The sequence below is a fragment of the Sciurus carolinensis genome, chromosome 6 (assembly GCF_902686445.1).
Source record: "Sciurus carolinensis chromosome 6, mSciCar1.2, whole genome shotgun sequence".
Classification (NCBI taxonomy): domain Eukaryota; kingdom Metazoa; phylum Chordata; class Mammalia; order Rodentia; family Sciuridae; genus Sciurus; species Sciurus carolinensis.
Window position 1 is genome coordinate 44,754,699 of NC_062218.1, and position 25,482 is coordinate 44,780,180.

Sequence of the window (25,482 nt, forward strand, 5' to 3'; positions counted from 1 at the left end):
TTAGATTCCCTCGTGGCACGTTCAATCATGCCCTGTGCACCTCTTTTGTAAAAATTAGTCCAGAACGCACTTGAGTTGTTTCCCATAGCCTACCCCGAGGGTCCAGAAAAGAGCCCAGTCTGAGCAGACCAGCCGCTGCGTGCCACTAAGTTCACGGTAGAGCTGCCGGTCCTGGAAAGCTGCTTCCGCCCGCGTTCCCAGCTCGTAGGAGGCGGTGCCCAGGGGCGGCCCTGAGCCGGTGGTCCTTCCACTCCCCCGGTTGGCGGCAGGAGCCTTCATCAGGCAGAGCGGGGGTTGGTCCGGTGAGTCCTAGGGGACTGAGCCCAGCAGCCCTGAAGGGGCCGCTGCAGCTGGGAGCTCCGGCTGGCCGCATCCAGGTGAGTGGCGCTGTGGGGTGGGACGCAGCTGACTGACCCCGCGGATTTTCTCTGGGCTCTCACTTTAGAGTTGCAGTTCCTAATCTTCTTGGATCAAGTAAATTATAGCCCCACGTTTGACATAAAATGATTTATCAACCCTTCTCTGAAACCAATTAACAGATCCACCCAAAGATTTTGGGGACTGTAGATTGAGCCCTTCTCAGAGATGGTGTCCCGAGGGATTCCATGTTGGGATAGGATGGGGAGCCAGCCATAAAGTCAGTGTATAGAAACACTACTAATGCTGGCTCCTGGAAATTGAAGTGAGCAAAGGAGATTTATTCTTTGGATTGGGAGCTGGCGACACTGGTAAATTCCTTAGACCTTTACCTGAATGATTATTTTGTAGACATCTCTATTTACTTTGTAGAATCCTTTGAAAGGTTTTTGTCTCCATCAGTGTTTTCTGGATTTGGAGTCTCCTATTTTTGTGAGATTCTTTTTCACTGTTCAGGAACAACAACAAAATAAGATATGAATTTATATCAAAGTTCTGGATATATTTATTTTAACTTGATTTTCTTTTTGATTTCCATGTGGGAGATATAAAAATTCTCAACAGAAATCAAAACACTTTAGTTCAAGAACTTTTATGTATTGGAGGAGAGGTCTTATGTATAATATGTGAACATGATGATGCTTCATAATAAGTAACTGGTCATAGTAGACTTAACATTGGCCTTTTTTTTTTTTTTTTTTGCCAGTTTATGTGGTGTCCAGTATGTCAGTGATCAGCTTTAGGCCTTGGTTTGCTTATGTGTAAAAGGAAGACAACTGAATGTTTCCCCAAATGTCTCATTTGATGAAGTCACACAGTCTATGCAGTCATATAGAACATTTTTAAAAAGGCAGTCCTATGTAAGGATGCAGGATATCATAGCTGACTGCTGGTACACTTGTATTTTGATGCTCAGATCTTATTGCAGTAGATACCTTAACAGTTTTTAATAAACAGTTCTTAACTCTGTGGTCACAGTTCTGGCTATAGTGTTTGAATCTATATTACAAATACAGTTTGCCGTTGGCATATCACACACCATGATTGATGCTTCTTAATTGATCATTTTGGCATCTTACTATATACTCATCAAGTGTTTCATCAGTCTTAGAGTGTTCCACCACTGGAGATTTACTCATTACAACCCAGGGATGCTAATCAACTGAGGATACTCCCCAATGTATTCTTGCCAATTAAATGTTGCAATGCAAGTTCTGATAGTTTCATCTTAACATGTTTGTTCTTCGGCTGAGGTATTTTATTGGGTTACCAATTAACTCTCTGAGAAAATTAGGTTTCAATAATTTATTTCAAATCTATAAGTAGAATTTGCTTTGTGTCACAAAGTAAATACTGTCCTTTGGAGTAGAATTTATACTAATTTGTGCCCAAATAAATAGTTTGCCATAATGTGGATACTATAAAGAAAATATATTCAGAGAGTTATGCTAATCCTAAAGCTAAGTAGAAACAAACTTCTTAGAGTTTTCTTATTGGTATATATAATTCATTAGAAATAAACCCTACTTTTCATGAAATGATTCAAATTGACCAAGGTTCAGTTGTGTGATCTTGAGGAGGTTAACTTTATTAGTTTTTAATTTGAAATAAAATTTGCAGGGACTGGGGATGTAGCACAGTGGTAGAATATGTGCTTAGTTAGCATGAATGAAGACTTCAGTTCAGGACCACCTTACCCACAAAAGAGAAAAGAAAATGAAATAAATTTCACAAATTAAAAAAAAAGACTACAGGGCTGGGGTTGTGGCTCAGTTGTAGAGCAAATTTGCCTGGCATGTGTGGGGCACTGGGTTTGATTCTCAGTACCACATAAAAAATAAAATAAAGATATTGTGTCCAAAAATAAATAAATGGTTACAAATCTTAAGTGTACTGCTCACAATTTTATCTGTGAATAGTCTCTATAACCATCACCCAAATCAAGATATGGAAAATTTTTTATCACCCTAGATACTTCCCTTCCTTTCATTCCTTTTGTCTGATTTTTTTTTGCCATAAATTGCCTGTTCTTAAACTACATATAAATGGAATCTTAGATTATGCCCTCTTTTGTGTCTGATTTCTTTTGCTCAACATAACATCTCAAATTCATCAATATTTTGTGTCACTAATTTTATTGTTGTATATTGTTCTTTCATTTGAATATACTACAAATTATATTTCCAGTCTCCTGTTAATGGGCATTTGGATGTTTCCAGTTGACTAGTATAAATAAAGCTGCTATGGATATTCTTCTACAAGTCTTTTGGTTAACATAAGCACTTAATTATCTGGCATATACCTAAGAGTGGGTGGAATTGATCATAAAGTGCTATATTTTAACTTTATTCTAAACAGCTAAGGAGTTTTCCAAAATGGCGGTATCATTTAATATAGCCACCAGCATTATAAAAGTGTTAACACTCGTTCCACACCTCACCATCTCTTGGTATTGCCAGTGTTGTTAATTCTAACCATTCACTGTGGTTTTCATAGATTGGTGATATTAGGCACCTTTTCATATATGTATTGACTATTCACCTGTTTACCTGTTTGGCTAGTGACAGTCTTGTACATAATACAACTGGGAGTGGTAAAAGGGTGGTGGGATAGAGAAAAGATAAAATCAAAAGATGGGTTATTTTGCTGCCCAGTGATTATCTGAGAGTTGTGAAAATGTCTTATCCTTTGGCCAAATTTCAGTCCTTTGGGTCACTGATTATATCTTTAGGGTGATGCTTGCTTGCTTCATCCCCAAACTATCATGGCTTAACAAAATAAAGGTATATTTTTTGCTTATCTAATTGTCCAAGAAGGGTGTTCTTTTAGATAAGTGGCCTCCTTAGTGGTTATTTGGGAATCCAGCTGCCTTCCATCCTGTGGCTCTGCAACCTTGGATATATGACTTAAAAGGTCTGTAAGCTTTTCTTCATCAAGGTAGAAAAAAGGATAGAGTAGGAGTGGGTGGGAGAGTTGGACTTATGAAAGATTTTTATGACTTAGGCAAATACATCTCACATTCCTGTTGAGAACTTGGTCATATCAAACCATAGGGGAAGCTGGAAAATGTAGGAATCTGGAAGTCAGCTGACACACACTGCCAATACTGAGGAATTGGGATGTTTTCTAGGATAGTAAGGGATTTCCTTACTCAGTGGCGTCAGGACAAGGACCTCTTGATCTGCTTTAGATAGCAAGGAATCCGTGTAGATTGCTAAGAGAATCTTAAATCGAACACTTTCTTTTCATGCTGTTTGCTACCTGAATATACAATAAGAATTGGAGAATGACCATCGAAATACACGTAATTATAACTTAAATTGATTCCATAATGACTTGAAGTTCTTGGGTGAAAACTTTCTTATAATGATTTTATCTGTATCTGCTTATGAAATAAACAATTTAAGGTAACAAAATTTGGTTTTCATTCATATTTGGGACTTTTAAGTTTTGCAACTTTTAAAGTCTTTGCTATTAGTGACTTCACTTGTTAGATAACGTCTTCTAAGACTATCCATGGAGAAATGCAAAGCTGTTTCTTTGACACTTTCCCCTTAAGCTACTGAGATACTCCTAATATATTGGAGTTGCCAAGTTGGGATACTATTCTTCTGTAATTGAAATCCTCTATAAGTAAGAACTTTTAAATCCTGGGCCAGCAATCTTTCTTGCTTTTATGAGTTTGGTGCACATCATTTACAACAAGGGAGGTGGGGAAGGGGAAAAAGGAAAATCATTGAATTAGACAAAGGGGAATGAAGGGAAAGGAGGAAGGATGGGAGAAGGAAAGACAGTAGAACGAATTGGACATAACTTTTCTATGCTCATATATGGATACATGACCAGTGTAACTCCACATCAATACAACCACAAGAATGGGATCCTAATTAGAATACATTATACTGCATGCATATATAGTACATCAAAATACATTCTGTTGTGTATATCTAAAAAGAATAAATAAAAAAGGGAACAAAGAAAATGAGTTAAGGCCCAGTAGGGCCTCACCAATTCAGATGTTTTATAATTAAGTGACCCTGTATTGTTTACTTTTTTTTCCTGGGCAAATCATTGCTCTAGAGCAGGTCAATAGAATTACAATGTGAGTCATATATATAAACAATATATACTAAGTATTGCCATTTCAGTATGTAATCAATCTAAGAATTAACTGAAATATTTGAAATTTTGAATTAAATCTTTGAAATTTGGTGCATATTTTATACCTCAATTTGGATGCTACGTTTTCATTGGGCATACGTGATCTGTATTTAGATTTTATAAAATGTACAGTTACAAAATACATTCAATACCAAAGTTGTTCCAAATATGCTTAAAAGTTTTCTACTAGCTTAAGTCCATTTTAAAATTTAGATTCAATGAAATTAAAATTGCAGAATGGTTATACCTTTTGGGGGGAATACTTTTTTCAAGTCCAAAGGTTGGCAATTCTGGTCAATTTCCCTATTAATTGCCTCATAATGGCTTAGCTTAACAGTTTTGAGGGTAATTTTCAGCTGTACCTTCTGAAATCCATTGTTTGAACTTGGGAAACACAAATTAAGGGATAATGAATATTGTCAAAACAAGGCCGAAATTCTGAAAAATAATCACACTTCCTATTCCATTTCAGTCCAGAGGAACCTATTTTATTGTTGTGGGAGCATTCAATTTTAATGCACAAAATCTTTTCTTAAAAATATTCCTTAGTGTAAAAAAGGACTCTATAGTCTTTGAAAATGGGAATCTTATACTCTTAGGTGTTTTTTTCCTCTGGTGACCCAAATTTTACTAGTTCAATGATGTACTCAAGTTGGCCTTCTTTCATACAGCCTTTTGTTACTATAGTTCACATTTTCCTCCCTTCCCTGAATTTCTTTCTTACTCATGATAATATCCCAGTATTTCCCAGTATTTGTTTTTCAAATATATGTCTACAATGGTGTGAATTGTTACCCATTTAATTAATGAATTTTTTCATATCTAGTACATCCAAATCAGTGTGTGTTAAGTCTCAGTAACTCAACTCTTGCTCGAGTACACAGCAAGGGCAGTGTAGAAATCCTGGCTAATAAACATCTTAAAGATGTTCCCTGCTTTGTGCTCAAGTTGATTTACTGCTTTCTGTTTGACCTGAGTATTGCCAGAAGCTCAGCTAAGCTGGGTGGAGAGAGCTGGGCTTCCAGGTGGTATTGGAATAGTGGATTAAAGGACAAGTCAAAATGAAAGTGACAGCTAAACCTTTCATCCATGTACTGTAATAGTACAAAACCAAGGTTTGAAAGTGAAGAAAGCACTTGCTTGCCCATTTCATGCCCTGACCCACCCCCCCATATAATGGCCCACTGGTTGAGGATCAGATGTATCAGCACACATGGAGAGGGGGTCATCACGGTTCTGGCAGTTGTATGGACCTAGGAGCAGTGGGGAGGGAGAGGAGAGAGCTAGGAGTAGAAAAGTATTGTGCACTGAGTCAGTGTGGAGAAAACTGGTTTCATGTTTTTCTGATAAGGAGATCTTCAAGTGGCAGTACCTGGGCCAGGAATGTAGATATGTGTAAGACCATGGCTGCACAGAGGACTGTGGTGATTTCTGGAACCTGTAATGCACTGGCAGTGTACCAGGTCTGATTTAGGGAGGGTAGCTTTCCCCTGTGGCCTGCCAGCCAAAGTCTTTGTAATTGCCTATGATCAGGCCAGAAAAATCACATAGGTTTTTTGGCCAGGAGTCATACTTCTCAAGTAGGAAATCACTTATGTTGTTAAAACTCAAAACTAATCTCATTCATTCTAGGATGCACCTTTTCCCATGTTTTAATATCTCTGAAAGCAGGACACATTTTGCAATTGATGCCTGCAGTGCTGTCAGTCAGGTAACAATTGTGTGAAAAGCTTGTCACTTTTGAGTAAAATCCAAAAAGTACCAGTATCAGAAAGGCAGGTTAGATGATACATGATAAACTTTTAGATCATGTTCATAAAAAATGTACAGGATATCTTGAGTTTGGCCAGTTATGTCCTTGGCATCTCCATTTTAAGCCTTCCTGAAATGTTCTGGTGAGCTTCCCAAGACTCACTTCTTTCTCAATTCTCTGAGAATAGTTTCTTTTTTCTTTTCATTCCCTCCCTCTATATTCCCCCCCCCCTCTCTCTTTCTCTCTCTCTCTCTCCCTCTCCCCCTTTTCTCCCTCTCCCGCCCACACACACCTGTCCCCCACAAAGCCCTTATTCTATAAAGTTCATATCGGCACTATCTTTACAAGAAGCATTCCCAGCTTGGGAAGATGTTTTTCCCGGGAAACAGCTGCAGTTGCCATATTTCAGTGTGCATTGGAAGGAAGCAAACCTACATACAAATAGTTAGAATTATTTGGAATTCATAGAATCAACAGGGACTCATTTCCCTCAGCTACAACACCCTTAGAAAGGAGAGGCTGGGGAAAAAACTAATATCAAGGACTGGGGTTGTAGCTCGGTGGTAGAGCACTTGCCTAGCATGTGTGAGGCATTGGGTTTGGTCCTCAGCACCATATAAAAATAAAAGATGTTTTGTCCATCTACAACTAAAAAATATTTAAAAAGCTAATACCAAGACACTGATTTACAATGAGTAGCAATGTTTTTGTTCAAGTTAGATCTTTCATGAGCCAGGCACAGTGCAGATAACCATTCAGGTAGTTACCCTCAACTAATTATCTCTGTCTTGTTATAAAAGCAAAGAATAATGCTTATAGAAATCAGACTTCTTGGGGTTCTATCTAGAATCCACCATTTACTTGCTATGATCATTAGGCAAGGTGCTTAACCTCTTTGGGTTGGGTTTTAATTATTTTCATCTATAAAAGGAATTGTGATGATATTGAACTATAGGTTACTGGAAGGACTGAATGAGATAACACATGTAAAACTCTTAGTAAACTAGTTGGATTATTATAAGCTCTCAATCAGTCTATATTATTATTGTTTTTGGTAAAAAGGTTGATAGTGTTAAAATATGGTCAGCAATACCCAAACTGGATGATCTCTATCAATATTTATAATCACAATTCTGATATCTGACACTCCCATGCTATTGGCAGGAACATAAACAGGCATAATTTTTCTAGAAAGCTATTTGGCAATATGTGTCAAGAGTATTACAAATACTTACTTCACCCAGAAAGTGTGCAGCTAGAAATTTATTTATTTTAGAAGTGTGATCCAGTATGGGGACAGATACATGCCCAAGAATGCCAACATGTTTTTGCTAATAGTAAAAATGGGGAAAAAAACCCCTATCAGATCTTATGTCCTCCTCACTGTCTTATTTTTTCCTTTCACAGATGTTTACCTTTTCCAGGGATTGTTAGAACCTCAAATCATGCCAAGCTTTTCTGGGAATGACTTGAAGGCTTGCTTAGGAGTTTTGAAAAACAACATGATTGAAAATGAAACCATTCATTTGGCTAGCTCATGGGTCTCACTAAGGAGAGGGAATTGGGAAGAAAATTCACATATAAAATAGGTCACTTCACTGGACTGTGTGAGGAATGCCATGAACTGTTCCATAAGCTCTGCCACGCAGAATAAATGGAATGTTCTAGGGGCTTCTCCAAAATTCAACTGCAGCCATTTCAAAATCTAGCTGTTAAACCTGCACAAGATCAAGGACTGGGGATATGATTCTGATGACATTATAGTGAAACAGACTCTGTCTTCATTGTTATTTATTTTTTGTTACTGGGAATTGAACACAGGGGCATTTAACTACTGAGCCACACTCCAACCCTTTTTATTTTTTATTTTGAGAAAGGATCTTGCCAAGTTGCTGAGGTTGGCCTTGAACTTGTGATCCTCCTGCCTCAGTCTCCCAAGTTGCTGGGTTGCAGGTGTGTGTCACCACTGTCTATCTTCGTTTTTATTACCCCAAACCTTTCTATATATTTCTCCCTTCTTTTATTGGTGGGTGAGGGAGATACTAGGGATTAAACTCAGGGGTGCTTAACCACTGAACCACATCCAAAGTCCTTTTATTTTTTATTTTGAGACAGGGTCTCACTAAGTTACTTAAGGCCTTGCTGAATGGCTGAGGCTAGCTTTGAACTTGTAATCCTCCTACTTCAGCCTCTTGAGTTGCTGGGATTAGGTGTGTGCCACTGCACCAGGTTTATTTCTTCTTTATAACATTACCCTTAGCCTTGGGTTATTCTGATGTGCACCCCTGCTTAAGAAACTCTGGATAGAGTCACTTTACATACTGATAGTATGTATAGATAGATATATATTGACAACTTCTCTTTTTTTCTACTTTCTTAAAATTTGTTTAGTACCCCAAAATGGAGTGACATAAAACAACATTTAGTATCTTTTCCTTTCTGTGAGTTAGGAATCTGAGCATGGTTTAGCTGCTTCTCTCGTTTGAACTCTCTCACAAGGTTACAATTAAGGTATTAGCTGGGATATAGTCACTCAGGGCTTGACTAGGAAAGGATCTACTTCCAAGATCATTCAAATAGTTTTTGAACTAAGGGTCTGAGTTTTCTTATCAATTGTTGACCAAGAACTGCCCTGAGTTCCCTGCCACGTGTGCCTCTCCATAGAACAGTTTACAACATGGCAAGCTGGCCTCATCAGAGTGAGCAAGTCATGAGAAGGAACGATAAAGAGTTGCAGTCCCCAAACTTGAACTTGGAAATAACATCCCATCACTTTTGCTGTATTCTTTGTTAGAAGTGAGTCACTAGTTCACTTGAGAGAAAGCATTACATGAAAGCATGAATAACTTAAAACATCAACCATAAAAATAAATCAACCTTTTTTTGTGTGTGGAGGGGGATACTGGGGATTGAACTCAGGGGCACTCAACCACTAAGCCACACCCCCAGCTCTTTTTTTGTATTTTATTTAGAGGCAGGGTCTCACTGAGTTTCTTAGTGCCTTGCTTTGGCTGAGGCTGGCTTTGAACTCATCATCCTCCTGCCTCATCCTCCCGAGCCGCTGGGATTACAGGCATGCACCACTGTGCTCAGGTATATCAACCATTTTATTATTTCTTATTGCTAGGGTTTAGATGTTGAGTGTCTCCAATGGTTCGTATATAAAAGCTTGGTCCCCAGGGTGGTGGTATGGGGAGGTGCTACAGACCTTTATGAGTTAGGGCCTAGTGAAAGTCCTTATGTCATTGAGGTATGCTCTCGGAGAGGATTGTGGGATCCCAGTGTTGCTCGCCATCTCTGTTCCTGGCTCAAGATGCAACTGCTTGCTCCTACATGTGTTCCTGCAATGATGGGTCATCATCTGACACCCTTACCAGATGCCAAATCAATAGGACTCTTTGATCTTGGACTTTTGAATCTCCCAAACTATGAGCTACATGAACCTTTATAAAGTTAGTTGCCTTGAGTATTTTGTTATAATGATAGACAACTGACTAATACACTTCTGGTTCAATGGGTTAGGAATTCATACAAGGCACAGCAGGATGGCTTATCACTGTTCTGTGTGATGTCTATTGTGTTAAAATGTCCAAGGTGGCTTCTCAGGTAGGATGGATCAAATGACTGGCTACAATAACTGAACTGGTACTTATATATTTGACCTTAGTTCTTCTTAATGACTGGGTTCCCTGGTTCTTAGCTGTGTAGTATTAGGGCCTCTTTTTCACCTCTCCTTTCCTCATGTTCTCTTCATGGGAGCTTTTGAGCAGATAGCCCTATTTCTTACATGTGAGCTCAGAGCTTCCAATAATGCAAAAATGGAAACTGCTAAAACTCTTTTAGATCTGAGTCTGGCATAGTTATAATTTCTGCTATGTTCTATTGGTTGAAACAAGTCATTGGACTAACCCATATTTAAGGGAGGGTACTCCCAAGAACAACACTCTCTGTGACAGCCAAATTTTGTCTTGGGCCTGCAGTTGTTTTGAGCTAGGGAATTTCCTGTTCCTCCTAGTGCTAACAATCCTTTTGTGGATAAAAGTGTAGGATCCTGGGCTTTGGCTGGTTTCACCATTAGTAGAGGGATTTGTTTGCTTTTATCCTTCCCTGTGGCAAATGGATCTTTGCCTGTCTTGGAATGAGAGGATTTCCTGCCATTTCCCAGAAGCAGAAGGACTTTTCTTTTATTCCTCCTACAGATGCAGTGGGATTTCATTTATGCTCTGGGAGTGCCAGGGTTCCTTTCCTATGCTTTTGACACTGGGGAAAGCAGTTGGGGTGAAAGAAGTCATGTTTTCTTCCCTGCTGTAATCTTTCTTGTGAGCACTTAGTAGAGGACCCTGGTAGGAGCTACTTCGTATTGGTGTCTTCAAATTATTTGAAACAGACATGCTTGTCCACACTTGTCTTTAGAATTCATCACAAATTTTACTGAGCCTTTAACCAGTTTGTTTGGTGGCCACTTCTTTTTCCTGTGCTTGCTAAGGGAGGAGATGGTTCATGTGTTCCATCTCTCCTTGCTGTGCTTGTTCCTCTTTAGAATTCATTCTATTGATTGCCAATGACTCTAACTCTTTGATAGATTGAGGAAAAGTTTTCTATGTTATTTGGCTTTTTTGTTAAGATGGGGGTGATGGTCTCTTGTAGTTTTCTACTTTCTAAACAGAAGTTCAATTTCAATTTTCTATGATATTACATAAACACAAGGTTTTCCAGAAACACAAGTATATTAATCTTAAAGGTAAAGATTCTATTATAAAAAGTGAATACAAGCTGCACTGTGGCACATGCCCATAATCCCAGCAGCTCAGGAGGCTGAGGCAGGATGATTTCAAGTGCAAAACCAGTCTCAGCAACTCAGTGAGGCCCTAAGCAACTCAGTAAGACGCTGTCTCAAAATAAAAAATAAAAAATGGGCTGGGGAAGTGTCTCAGTGGTTGAGTACCCCTGGGTGCAATCCCTGGCACCAAAAAATACAGAAAAAAAAAGTGAACATAGAAGTGCCCATTGCAGTGAACATAGAATCTCATAAAATTACTCCTTGCTAATAAAACATCTACAACAGGGTTGGGGTATAACTTAGTGGTTGAGCACTTGCCTAACATATGTGAGGTCCTGGGTTCGGTCCCCAACACTGCAAAAAAATCCAACCAAACAGAACCAACCAAATAAATAAAAAAACATTAGCACATATACAGTATGATGATAAGATGAGGAGACACATTACTAAGAAAGGAATCTTACTCCCAACTTAGTTGATATCTATGTTCTTAGTGTCTTCAAGATCCTTTTTCTTTGTATATTTTAACTTTTTAGTTTACCCATATGGCAAGATCTCTGTTCAGCTGTTTTCATTTTTTAAAAGTCTTTGTTAAGTTGCAGTTTGAGTCTTTGTTCTCTAGGCTTCAGCTCTGCTTGGCCAAGGCTGAGTTATTGACATTGAATATACTAAACACACTAGGAATAATAAAGGCTGTGTTTGGATCCTTTGCTTTTACACTACTAGACTTAAACCTTTCTTTATTTTTATCTGCTCCTCTGGACCCATAAGATAAATACAGAGTATGTGTATGCTTTAAATCAGCTCTCCCTGTTCCACTTTATGACAGGGCTTCCTTTGCAATCAATTAACTCCTCCCATTTCCCCTCACATATTCTACAGACTTCAAGGAATGTTCTGGAGAAGATTGTAGTTACCTACTGTGTGATATATACCTTCTCTTGTCTTTGGGGCAGGTTGGTATCAGAAACAGTGGGTGTTCTCCATGACAAAACCCTTCTCTAGTAGGGATTTTGATTTTTATAAACCTTAGCTTTGATTCTGCCCCTGCCACTCAGACTATAGTTAGGTAGTATCTGCTTCCTGTGTTGTTCAAAGAGCTTGAAAAAAATGGATGCTTTGGTTATGATGTGAAAAAACCTGGCACCGAAGTTAGGCCAAATGTGTCAAAACCTGGCAGACCTCTCCTGCTGATGACTGTGCCCTTTCCAAATATTTAGCTCAGTGTCCATGGAGGAACCTTCATGTATCACTTTAGCATTCTTATCAACATGACTCATTTGATATTTATTGAGTGAGGGAGTGTCACAAAAAGATGGATATTAAGAACTATTGGAAGGAAGCAAGGGAAGAGAATGGTAAATTCTCTTGCTTCTAGGGTACCATTTGAAAAATGATTATTTCCAATAAATTACCCTTCTAAAGTTTCATTTGGATGATGTTCCTTTCTTTGAGACTCACGATGGTTCCTAATTTTTTGATTTGTGACACCCAATCATCCAGTGTGTGAGTCATGGGAAGGCCTTTCCAGTATATCTCAGGATGAGCTCACTCCTATCATTTGGCAGAAGTGTCTTCTGTGCCTCAAAATCCTCCTTTTCCACTATGCTCTAGGAGTAAGCACCTATCAGTCTTTTACCCAGAATGCTGTTACTCTGTGGAGCCACATTTCCTTCCTTTACTGAAATTCTTTTTGTGTTAGTCAGCTTTCTATCACCATAACAAATACATAAGTGAATCAAGTATAAAGAGAAAAAGTTCATTTTTACTTATAGTTTTGGAGATTCCAGTTCATGATGGGTTGGCTGTATTGTGTTTAAGCCTGTGACAGGGCAGTAGATCATGGCAGGAGCATGTGGTGGAGCAAAACAACTAACTTCATGGTCATGAAGTGAAAGAAAGGGAGGAGGGGGCCAAAATTCCAAAATCAAGGGCCTGTCCCAATCACCTAAATACCTCCTGCTAGGTCCCACTTCCTCAAAGTTCTACCATTTCCCAAAAGTGCCACTCAGGAAATAAGCCTTTACCACATGGACTTTTGGGGACGACCTAAGATCCAAACTATAACACTATTTGAGACCTTTCACTTTATAAAGTTTCCCCTACCAGTTCACCTAGATTAATAGTAAATATGTATCACATTCTGCTGAGACTGTGAACCTTTCATAAGAAGGGACTGTGTAGTACTAGCACATGAATTTAATATGTGGGTGCATAGTAAAAGATTACTGAATGATTGTACCAGAATCTCTTTGGGTGTAGCTCCCATGCTTTGTGCCAGAAGAGGAAGCAGAAGGAGAGATAGGATGTGACTAGACAAGGGAGTATAGGAATCATAGCAAATGTATCTGATAGTAGAGTCAAAGTAAAAACAAATTACAATAATGAATTCTTAGTATGGCAAGTGTATTAGGAAAATAATTTTTTAGATGATTTTGGTTAGCACCATTTATTAAGAACCAGACCTATATAGACAGGAGGAGCTACATTATTTGTGGAACTTAGTGTAAAGTAAAAATTTGGGGTCTGTTGTTCAGAAACTATTACATAATGTCAAGACAGCAATAGCAAGACATTAAACCAAAGCAGGGACCTTCTAAGTGTAGGGCCCTGAGTGATGCTATTCCACAGGTCACATGAACTATCTGTAGAAAATATAGGCGATGGAAGTTTGAAAAGTGACTGACTAAAAACAAAGGTTCATTTATTTAAAATCAAAACCCCAAAGGGCATTATATTCCCAATACCAATTACAAAGAATAACATTAGACATTGAGATTTTTAAAAGTTGAGAAACACAGCTATAGAAAAGAGATACAGTTGGATAGGAAAGACTGCCATGAGATTTGTAAGATACAAAGATTCATTTATTCATTCATTGAATAAATGTGAAATGCCTAATATGCTATGAAATGCCAATCTTCATAGAAATTGGGCAGACTTTCTCTTATATGGTGAGAATTTCTTGTGGTTACTTTACTTTTGGGTTTTTGGGTATAACATGCTTATCAATGCCTTGAGAGGGAGAGATAGGAAGCAGGATTGGGAAGAGGGAGAACTTGAATTGAGAGGTAGGTCCAGCAAAGCACAAGAATCTGCATTTCTAAACAATCTCCCGGTTAATGCCCATATAACTGACTGTGGCCTATGCTAATGTAAAAGAGTGAAAGAAGACATGTTTAGCTGCTCTCTGTGTCCATTGTTTCTCCATGGTTTCTTTTTAGTTGCAATAATATGGAAAACCATTTGGTATTTTTGAACTATGCTTAATTATGGGAAAATGCAAATATTGCTTTCCATTCATTGGTCTTTTTTTTTTTTTTTGTATCAGGGATTTAACTGAGGGGCGCTTAACCACTGAGCCACATCCCCAGTGCAGCCATTTTTATTTTTTTATTTATAGACAGGGTCTTACTAAGTTGCTTATGGTCTTACTAAGTTGCTTAGGGCCTCGCCAAGTTGCTGAGGCTGGTTTTGAACTTGCAGTCTTCCTGCTTCAGCCACTGAGCCTCTGGGATCACAGGCATGCACCACCATGCCCAGTTACATTCACTGGTCTTAATGAATGATTTTTGAAGAGTATTTAATGAGGCAAGTGCTTGGAAGACTTGTACAGTTTCCAGAAAGTGTGATCCTGCATTAGTTCTTGGCAGGCTAATGCAATGCATTCCATTTGTATTTCCTTGGAAAGGTATTATGTGATTCTATTATGTTTCAGGAAAGGAGATTTCAGAAATCCCACTTGAAAGTGTCTTATTCAATTCCCATCAGTGTTCTTACTGAAGTGGAATTGTGTGCACAGAGGTTTTGGCATTTTGTTGTGGTTTTCCTTTTCTGAGTTAGTGGAATCATACCCACATTCTGTGATTAGCTGATTACACTCCCAAACCTGAAAGTGAAATTATGGCTTATACAGTTTAAAGATTTAATTTTAAAAAGATAATCAGAACTTATTAATCTAAAGAAGAGTTATCATCAGGGTATGTGTTTATTAAATCACAAACGTACTTCAAATATCATAATGGTTCAACATCCAGCAATTCCAAATATGTTTTTGGAAGCCCACTTCAGCTGACCTCTCTGAGGCATCTGCATAAGACTTAAGCCTAATGCCCTAAAGGCATCCATTATATATAACATTTTATTGCATATTATGTGAATGAACTTCTGGGCATCTTGATTGATACTAATTATGTCCTGTTCTTGGCAAAATCATCACTTATTTTCTGTTTTGTGGTTCAGATGAGGAGTCTGGATGAGAAAGGCTGCTATTGATTTTTTTAGTTTTAAGAGCTATAATTGATCATTTACAGATTTCTGTGTAATTAGCTATGGTTATTCTTATTATAATGGGATAAGGAGGGAATCAGGAGTTTATTTATTTATGTATTTATTTATGTTTTGGTACCTTGGTTGAACCCAAGGTGCTTAACCACTGAACCATATTCCCAGCCTTTTTTATGAAAGAATATTGTTCTTTAGTTGTCGATGAACCTTTATTTTATTTATATGCAGTGCTGAGAATCGAACCCAGTGCCTCACACATACTAGGCAAGCACTTTGTCACTGAGCTTCAGACCCAGTACCCAGTCCCAGTCCTTTCGATTTTTGATTTTGAGACAGGGTCTTGCTAAGTTGCTTAGGACCTTGCTAAGTTGCTGAGGCTGGCTTTGAATTTGTGATCTTCCTGATTCAACCCAAGCCTCTGGGTGGAATTACAGGCATGTGCCACTATGCCCAGAGGGAATTGGGAGTTTATATAACAACATTTGCAACCTCCCATTAAGGCAGTGTCAGGAAAATAGTCTTTGATTTAGCACCATAATTCTGTTCTGTTGAAATAATATCACAGAGCTGAAGTTTTCAGTTGAATGCTGCAGAAATATGAGAATTTTTTTCAGTAATGAACATCTGAAACTAAGAATATTTCATTTGTAGGTGATGGAGAATCCTGGATGCTGCTCCACTAACCTTGTCTTCACCACAGTAGCTAGTTCCTCTCCTCAGCTGTTTCAAAATGTACTGATGTCCTTAGATACCTTCTTGTAGCAGATGGATGTTTCTTTTGTTTTAGTGAGGAGACAGAAGCTGTCTGGTGGAAAGATCTCCCAGCTACAACTATATGTATGTTCAAGCTTGTTCTTAGTTCTGAGAAGATAAACAGAATTCCTTCCATTAGGCACCCTGCCCAGATGTCCTTTCTTCACAGCCTTCATTTCAGAGTCAAGCTTCTTTCAAACTAGTTGCTACCCTTCCCTCACTTGCACATACTCTTTCTGCTGTATCCATGGCCTGCTGCTAAAACATTAGTGTTGCTGGTTCTAAGAAGATGTGTCAAATATAAAATGGATTTACTTTTACAATATATATGGTGAAGAAGGTGGGTGATTTCAGTATTAGACAAGGGCAGAGGTTACTTCTATTTTCTTAAGAATATAGAAATAAAAACTTCAGTGACCATAAAAAGCTCTACTAGGAACTCATTGTATAAACAGGTGGACTACAAGGTGACATAAATTTGAGGAATCATTATAGTTTCGGAAAAGATAATTCAGTTGACTGAGTCTTGAAATGCAATGTAGTATTACGGTTGGAGGGGCATAGGATTACACTTCTTTTTCTACAAGTATAAAATATTACTTGGTTCTGCTGCAGTTACTGATTACATATTATAATATTTTAAGTTCTATCTACTGATGATTAAATTTTTGAATCAAGGTATAGAGAAACACATGAAAGACATAATTAAAATAATGTAAACCTTACAAACCTTGAGAATGTAAAATTAGTAGTATAGTTGAAGATTTTTGAAGGTGGAATAGGGGAAAAGAGAGTTGGTGGGGAAGGTTAAAGTAAAACTCTAGAGCAGCATAGTTCAATGGGAATACAATGAGAGCTTTACCACCTTGGAGGCAGTGGTGTCTTGGAGCCAGCTTGTATTAGTTCATGAAGGGTGATTGTTCAATTTTCAGGAATTTATTTAAAAAAAGTTTTTACGTTGCTATTATAACATTTATTAAAATAATTCTATGCATTAATAGAAGTAGCAAAGAACCAAAGAATTAAAATGCAAGCTATGTAAAATCCCAACTAAAACCCAAAAGTGTCTAAATAATATATTCATTCATTAGCTAACTAAAAACTCAAGAAAGACAAGGCAGGGCTGGGGAGATAGCTCAGTTGGTAGAGTGCTTGCCTTGCAAGCACAAGGCCCTGGGTTCAATCCCCAGCACCACAAAAAAAAAAAAAAAAAAAAAAAAAAGAAAGACAAGGCACCCAATATAATTAATAAACGGCAAATCAATTGGCAGTTTTCAGTTTTCAAAATTGTGGATTTTGCATTTTGTATCCTTTTCTCAATCAAGAAAAAATTCTTTTGAATGTTATATAGCATGCATATAAAACAAGATAGAAAAATACATTATAAACTTGTAACAAGTAAGTACATTATCTTACATGTTTCTCATAGGCAATAGGTTGGTTATGGTACATAGAGAGCATGAGAACTACTAAGATAATGAAGAATAGACAAAAAATACATGTCAGCTGTACAGTAACATACCAGTGACGCTCCCATCTACCCATGCTAAAAATTACATAATAGGGTCAGAAAAAAAAAGTCTTAGAGACTACATACTTTAATAAGAAATAAATTCAATGAAGAATGATAATGTTGAGAACCAAGGCATTCAAATTTCAAAAGTCTTGTCTCACCTGGAACTGTTTTCAGTCTATTTACTATGCGATAGACAGTCATTGTTTGGTATTCAGCTAGCTTTGGTTTAATGTGCCACTGCTCTTTCTGTTACACATGCTGGTTGTTTTGATTTATTTACAATATATACCTTGCCATTTTCATTTTTACTTTGTTTGGTTGGTTGAATAAATTTGCGACACTCAAACATTTGAGGTAATTTGTTAAAATAATACCAGTATTTGATCCAGCTTCATCTCAACTATGTTAAACATGGACATTTTATATGTTTATCAAAGATTTTTTTATGAGGAAAAAGTAAATGTATAAAATAATAAATGTGTGACATTTATGAGTAGTGTCAGCTCTGAACAAACTTTCAAAAACTTTGTTGACAAAATTCGAGATCAACTGAAAAGAAACATGACTTGAAATCTGATTTTTCAGGAATTTAGTTGCCAGGCCTAACCATTATTAAAAATTAAATTATATGAACTTATTAAATAAACTATGTCAAAATCAAAAGTAATAAGTAGCCCAAACAATGGTATATGCTACTGCACATCTCTTTCTAGTGTAATATCACATTGGTAGCTTGAAATTACACATCGTAGGAGTATTTATACCACAGCAATTGGCAAATGCAATGAATCAGAGCTTTTAAAAATTTTCTTTGAGAACTTGTTGTTAAACATTTACCAGCACACCTCTACCTCAAAGCCAAGAGGAGGTGAATTATCAAGGTGAGTGACTGACTGTGTCAAATGCTGCTACTACGAGGTCAGTAAAATGAGACCTGGGAATTGATCATTAGATTAATTTACATGGATTTCACAGTGACCAAGAAAAACAATCACTGCCTTCATGGACCTTACATTTTGATGACTGATCATTGCATTTAATTACTGGGATGTGGCAGTAAATAGAATAGAAAAAGAAAAATCTCTGCCTTCCCATCCCTGATCTGATCATTGCCTAACACAGCGGACATGCTGAAGGACCTGCTGCTTTTAGAGTGAACTTCATTCTACCTTCCAGTCTTTCTGCATTCCAGATATTTACACTTCTGTTTGTTGCTTTATTCTGCTGGTGTACATCTGCCTACTCATTCTTTGGGATTTGATATGAATGTTTCTTTCTTTCTTTTCTTTTTCTTCTTCTTTTTTTGAGGGGGCGGTGCCAGAGATTAATGCCGGGGTGCTTAACAACTGAGTCACACCTTCAGCCCTTTATATTTTAAGACAGGGTCTTGCTAAGTTGCTTAGTGCCTCGCTAAGTTGTTGAGGCTGGATTTGAACTTGCAGTCTTCCTGCCTCAGTCTCCTAAGTCACTGGGATTATAGGCATGCGCCACTGCACCCAGCATATTTATTCCTTTTGACAGTTTTTTCCAAACTTTCCAGACAACTGCCCTAAACATGCCCATGTTTTTCTCACTCCTGTATTTTTCTCACTGGTCTTAACAGTGGCCTGTTTCTACATCCACCCTACAATGAGACCACTAACAGATAACAGTTGGAATTTTCATTATCCTTAGTAAATAGTAATAGATGCTAATACATATTTAGAGACTAAAAGAATCAAGTAATTAATCTGACATATAAGATATTGAGACCTGATCCTTGGCAGAGGCCACAATATCTACTCTGTGGAGGCATATAAATGGTGTCAATAGAGCTGTGATTGTTTCAGTCTCTGGATCTTTGAGATTCTCTTTCTTTGTCATCTTCTTCCCTGATTTGAATATCTAATCTGGGGTCTGAAATAATCAAAATGCTATATTGTTAGAGAAAATTTGTTTGCTTTCTATTCAGAGAGCTCTTATGTTGTTAAAATTTCTCATTTGTTACATTTTGTTTCCTGATCAATTTATACTTTAAATTTATTTGCTTAGTAATTTCTATTTTTACTTCCATCACCTCATATTTTCTTAAAACCAAGTTACTCCTAAGCATCATTATTAAGAATCATTTTGGTTGCAAGGAACAAAAACTTGTTTAGGCTAACTTTAATATGCATCAGCTTATTGTAATCATATATAATAGCAATGTCATGGATATCCACATGTTCCACATGGGCATCTGGAAGTTGGGAATAGAACGTTGGCCTTCATATGACTCTCATCTTTGTTTCTTTCTTTGATCCTCTTTACTTCACTCTTCTTAATCTTTCTTTCTTTGCATATCTACACATGGCTGCTGGGATCCTTGATGTGATAGCACCCTTGTCCACCACTATACAGCTAACTCTATTTCCCATTCCCAGGTGAGAAATCTGAAAGGGTAGCTTGGCCACTTATAACCTGAGATTCAATAAGGATGGGATGGTGTATTAGTTTCCTATGGCTATCATTACAAATTACCACAAACTTGATGACTAAAAACAACAGAAATTTATTTCCTCATGGTTCTAGAGATCAAAAGTACAAAATGAAATAGTCAATAGGGTTGGATATATCCTGGCTTCTGGTAGTTCTGGAAATTCTGAGTACTCCTTGATTTGTAGATGCATCATGAAAATCTCTGCTTCCACAGTCACATGCTTTTCCCCTGATGACCTTCTCTAGTAATTATCTCTCCTTTTATGTCTCTTATAATGACACTGGTTATTGGATTTATGGTCCACCTGAATCCAGGATGATCATATCTTTATTACATCTGCAAAGACCCTTGTTATACTTAAGGTAATATTTTGGGGTACAAGTTGGACATATCTTCTGGGGGCCACATTTGGACCTACTCTGGGAGGAATAATCATAGCAAATGTCTGTATTCTCCACTCCTACCAGGAATATTTGTTTTACCATTTTGTATCTTTCCTTCCAAGTAACATGATCTGCCATAACAGTTTCTTTGTCATAGTAACTTTCTGGGGTGCTCTTCCCTTTGGGCTAAGTTAATGGCTCTTCTTTCCTTTTCCCGTAGCATTCTGTGCACACCTCTTTGACAGCTGCTTTTTATTTATAGCACTTTGTTTACATGTCCGTTTTGCCATTTAAACTGTGCACTTTTCCTGGGCGGGGCTCTTGCCATACTCAGTTGTATTTCCACAGGTCAAGCACAGGACCTGACATTAAGTTGTTTGAAGTGTGGAGTTGAAAGGCATGCATTAAGTCTTTCCCCCCTCAGCCTCAAAGTTACTTTATTCAGTTGTATTGTCTCCATTCCAATCAGTTTTATTTGATGTACTGTGTCATGTTCTCTTTTACATGCTCAGATCTGCCCCATCTCTTCCTTTCCTGATGCTACCACCTGGTTTAACCTTCATCAGCATATCTTGTTGCCTGCTAAGGTTTGGGTATAGTTTGTCCTCCAAGGGTTCATGTCTTGGAAGCTTGACCCCCACAGCAATGTTAAGAGGTTGTGGGTCCTTTTAAGAGGTGGAGCCTAAAGCAAGGTAAATGAGTCATTGGGGGCACTGTCCTCAGAAGCATTGATAGAGTTCTCATGGGTCCCTGATTAGTTCTCATGAGAGTGTAGTTATAAAAGAGCAACCTCAGCCTCTCTAGTTTATGTCTCACATGTAAACTCACCCTCTTGCATGCATTGCTGTTGTGGTATCTCTGCCATGATGTGATGCAGTCAGGGGGCCCTCACTAGAGGCCAAACAATGGAACCCCCTGATCCTGAACTTTCAAACCCCCAAATTGTCAGCTAAGTAAACCTATTTTCTTTAAAGTTATTCAACCTCAGGTATTTTGTTATAGTAATGAGAAATGTGCAAATATACTGCCTTAGGTTCAGTAAGCCCTGCATGTTCAAATTGCCCCTGTGCTACTTCAATTCACATTAATCTTCCCCATTGCACAGATATGCCCATTCAGGGCATCTATTTTATATATTTTTATATTGGCCTGGGATCTTAGTCATGATCAGTGTAGTTATTTCGGATCAGTTTGAAAATGGACTTCAATTAGTTGTACATGTATTTTTCAAACTCCAGGGCATGATCAGTTAGTATTTCTGAATTACATTATTACTACTAAACTGGGCTTGAAAAGGGGGTAGAGGGAGAACTGTGGTCTTGGAAATCATAGTACAAAAAAATTAGGATTTCAGAAAATATTGCTTGATTCTTCAGGAAGTAAACAGTGTTTTCTAATAATTTTGAAAGAGCAAAATATGCCAAGTTTTTCTGAAGAATAGTAGTAGTAGTAGTAGTAGTAGTAGTAGTAGAAGTAGTTTTTCTGAAGAAGAGTAGTGAAGTCACTAGTGGGAAATACGTCCTCCATTCCCTGTTAAGTTTTCTGTGGCGGGTCTTGAATGTTGGCAGTTAGTGGCTACTCCTTTTCAAAGGATGAAGAAAATTAAGCAGCTGTGAATTTTCAGTTAAACTATCTACTTACTTATATTCTACCTGTTGGATCTACCCATATCTGAGAGAGGAGTGCTACAGTCTTCAACCGAAATAGTCCATTCTTCTACTTTTCCTTATAGTTCTTTCAATCTTTGCCTCATGTGTATTGACACACTGTTTTTAGAATAGTTTAGAGATTGTTCAGGTTTCTTGAAAACTGACCCCTTTATCATTATGCAATGCCCTGATAAGTTTCCTTACTGTGAAGAATGCTTTGTCTGAAATTAATGTTGCTATTCCTACTTTCTTTTAATTAGTTGCTACTATGGCATATCTTTCTCCATCCCTTTACCTTCTAATTTATATGAATCTTTATGTTGAAAGTAGGTTTCCTGTAAACAACATTTACAGGATGTTGATCCTTGTTTTTTTTTTTTTTTGGGTACCAGGGATTGAACTCAGGGGCACTCGATAACTGAGTCACATCCTCAGCCCTATTTTGTATTTTTTATTTAGACAGATCTCACTGAGTGACTTAGCACCTCACCATTGCTGAGACTGACTTTGAACTCACAATCCCTCCTGTCTCAGCCTCTTGAGTCAATCCTCAATTTTTCGGTCCACTTGAATAATCCCTGCCTTGTAATTGGCGTATATAGACCACTAAAATTTAAAAGGATTATTAATGTAGTTGGATTAATACCTAACATAGGTTTTCCTTAACCCTTCATACATGGCCATCTGGACTCAGGATTGAAGAAGAGGAGATATTGAGAGACTTGGGACCAACTCAAAGCCACCGGGTGAGTCTCTCCCATTGGGGAGGCGTCCCGGATGGGGCGGTAGTCCCAGAACGCAGGGAACTTTGTGAAGTAGAGCTGCCCAACGAGACACCCCTCCCCCCGCTGGAGCAGTGAACACGGACAACTGGGAGCATTGTAGAGGAGGCTGCCCAGCACAGCGCTTGGACTTGGAGCAACCCACCAGGGCTCCGGGCAGCTGCCCAGAGGAGGAGCTGCACAGCAAGCTGTTTGGACTCAAAGCGACCACTCCTGAACACCGGGGAGCTGCCCAGAGGAGAAGGACGAGCACGGCGGGTCGCTTGGACTCGGAGTGATGCACCAGGGCTCAGGCAGTGGCCCAGAGGAGGAGGTGCGCAGTGAGTTGTTTGGACTCAGAGTGACCGCTCCTGAACACCGTGGGAGGGGCTGCCCGGAGGAGGAGGAGGAGCGCGGCAGGTCACTTGGACTCGGAGTGACTGTACCAGGGCTACGGGTGATTGTCGGGAGGAAGAGGTGCGCAGTGAGTTGCTTGGACTCCTAGAGACTGCACTGGAACACCGGGTGGCTGCCCGGAGGAAGAGGAGTGTGGCAGGTCGCTGGGACTCGGAGTGACTGTACGGGGCTCCAGGTGGCTGCTCAGAGGAGGGGCTGCATAGCCAGGCGATTAGGTGCAGAGCAGGTTCCCAGGACCTAGGCGGCTTCTTGGTGGAAGAGCCACACAGAGACAAGCTGAGGGGTGGAGCGAAGGTTCCAGGACTGTGGGCAGATTCTTTGAGGAGAGGCAGCCTAAGGAGACTCGTCTGCAAAGGGTGAGGCTCCCAGGCCCAGGAGGTAGGTCCGGGCCCCTGGGAACATTGCAAAGGAAGGCAGCCCAACCCAGGTGGTAGTTGTAGATTGAGGGGAACCTCTAAGATGGAAACTGACCAGTGAGACCTCCCCACCAGGTGAGTCTTTCCTGCTGGGTGAGGTTTTCTCACAAGGACAGCAAAACCAGAGACACAGGCCCAAACAGGCCTTGCCTCAGCCCGCAGCCTAGTTCCCCTTTAGATGACCATTGGTCAACAAGTGGAGGCACCTCTGCCCACTAGCAAGGAACATACCCCACCTGAATTCCACCACCCCTAGAGAGGCAGCTTCCTTGTGGAGTACCGCATTATCAACTTCCTCCAAGACTTCAGGCTACTGAAGGCTAAGAGGGGATATATTAGAAATCTTCAGGGACATTGTAAGTCAATAGAGGAAATCTGCAATATCTCAGCGGTCCACTGATACCTGAACAGTATGAGAAAAGGGAAGAAAATGCCCCAAACAAATCTAGATTTTACATCAATAAAATCCAATGACAGCATGGCAGAAGAAATGACAGAAAGGGAGTTCAGAATGTACATAATTAAAATGATCGGGGAAACAAACGATGAGATGAAAGAGCAAATGCAGGCATTGAATGATGAGATGAAAGAGCAAATGCAGGCATTGAATGATTGCACCAATCAACAGTTAAAAGACCAAATACGGGAAGGAAGAGATCATTTCAATAAAGAGTTATAGAGATATTGACAAAAAACCAAACAGAAATCCTTGAAATGAAGGAAACAATAAACCAAATTAAAAACTCCATAGAAAGCACAACCAATAGGATAGAACACCTGAAAGACAGAACCTCAGATATTGAAGACAAAATATTTAACCCTGAAAACAAAGTTGACCAAATAGAGAAGATGGTAAGAAATCATGAACAGAATCTCCAAGAACTATGGGATATCATGAAAAGGCCAAATTTAAGAATTATTGGGATTGAGGAAGGCTTAGAGAAACAAACCAAAGGAATGAACAATCTATTCAATGAAATAATATCAGAAAATTTCCCAAATCTGAAGAATGAAATGGAAAATCAAGTTCAAGAGGCTTATAGGACTCCAAATACACAAAATTACAACAGACCCACACCAAGGCACATTATAATGAAAATACCTAACATACAAAATAAAGACAGAATTTTAAAGGCTGTGAGAGAAAAGAACCAAATTACACTCAGTGGGAAACCAATATGGATATCAGCAGATTTTTCAATCCAGACCCTAAAAGCTAGAAGGGCCTGGAACAACATTTTTCAAGCCCTGAAAGAAAATGAATGCCAAGCAAGAATTTTATACCTAGCAAAACTTACCTTCAAATTTGACGATGAAATAAAATCCTTCCATGATAAACAAAAGCTAAAAGAATTTACAGTGGACCCCTGTGGTGGGAGGTGCCTTTCAAGGCTAGCTTCTCGGAGCAGACTGCCCAGTGAAAGTCTTTCTACATAGAACCAGCCACAAGCCCCCGAACCAACGGAGAGCTTCGATCCGCAAGCAGCCTCTGGGATCAGGGCAGGGCAGCCAGAGATCTCTTCAGGCGGCTCTGCCCACTCCGGCTGCAGGCTCTCTTCATGGGGCGATCCAAGATGGGGGCCTAGAGGGAGACTGCACCCCCAGTCGCTCCAGAACCCAGGAGTTAAGAAGGGGAGGCATTGAGAGACTCGGACTTAAATAGAGCCACGGGTGAGTCTGCCCACTGGGTAAAGCTCCGCCCGGGTGGCAGGCCCAGATAGAGGTGGCTTA

General features: G+C 39.0%; 1 protein-coding gene across 1 annotated transcript in view; it reads left to right on the forward strand.

The window, feature by feature from the left end:
• The first annotated feature begins 244 nt into the window (after positions 1 to 244).
• Positions 245 to 25,482, forward strand: part of Il31ra (interleukin 31 receptor A) — a 100,102-nt gene continuing 74,864 nt past the window's right edge. The window contains exon 1 of the mRNA XM_047554690.1: positions 245 to 377. The gene's annotated coding sequence lies outside the window, so the exon portion shown is untranslated. The remainder of the gene's footprint in view (positions 378 to 25,482) is intronic.